The sequence below is a fragment of the Seriola lalandi genome, unplaced genomic scaffold, assembly GCF_002814215.2.
Source record: "Seriola lalandi dorsalis isolate HSWRI2012SDOR001 ecotype SW California unplaced genomic scaffold, Sedor1 jcf7180002044573, whole genome shotgun sequence".
Classification (NCBI taxonomy): Eukaryota; Metazoa; Chordata; class Actinopteri; order Carangiformes; family Carangidae; genus Seriola; species Seriola lalandi.
The window spans coordinates 1-540 of NW_019515141.1; the positions used below are offsets into that span (position 1 = coordinate 1).

Genomic DNA, 540 nt, shown 5'->3' on the forward strand with positions numbered 1-540 from the left:
TTTCAAAATTACAATCATCCAGAAGTTTTTCAAAGTTGCTCGCTCTTTAGAGCTGTTGCACTGTTACTGTTGACATATAGTATTTTTTAAATAAATGGTGAAAAGCGCATGCTGTTAAAGAGAAGTGAATCTGTACATTCTGCACAAAAACAAAACAACATTTCAGGCTCAGGATTTTTTTTTTACTTTAAGCCCTGCATCCATTAACTTCTGTTCGTCTAACCAGGTACATACACTCTGTCCAGATCATACTACTGAATGCTCACCATCATTCTCTGAAGAGAGAATGATGACTGCACTCAGTAATGGCTAAAGTTGAATCATAAGTGGCTCGTTGGTCTAGGGGTATGATTCTCGCTTTGGGTGCGAGAGGTCCCGGGTTCAAATCCCGGACGAGCCCATTATCTTGAACAGTATGACATAAACATAAGAAGGAATGTCTGTAAATACAGTGTATCAAAGCAGCAGTACCTGGTATCTGCTTTCTTGATGCTACAAACTGGCATAGACAACACAAACTGGTATTGGCCCCCTACATGC

General features: G+C 40.0%; 1 non-coding gene across 1 annotated transcript; it reads left to right on the plus strand.

The window, feature by feature from the left end:
* The first annotated feature begins 328 nt into the window (after positions 1–328).
* trnap-ugg (transfer RNA proline (anticodon UGG)) lies at positions 329–400 on the plus strand. The gene has a single exon. It is a non-coding gene; the product is annotated as a tRNA-Pro (tRNA).
* The last annotated feature ends 140 nt before the right edge of the window (positions 401–540 follow it).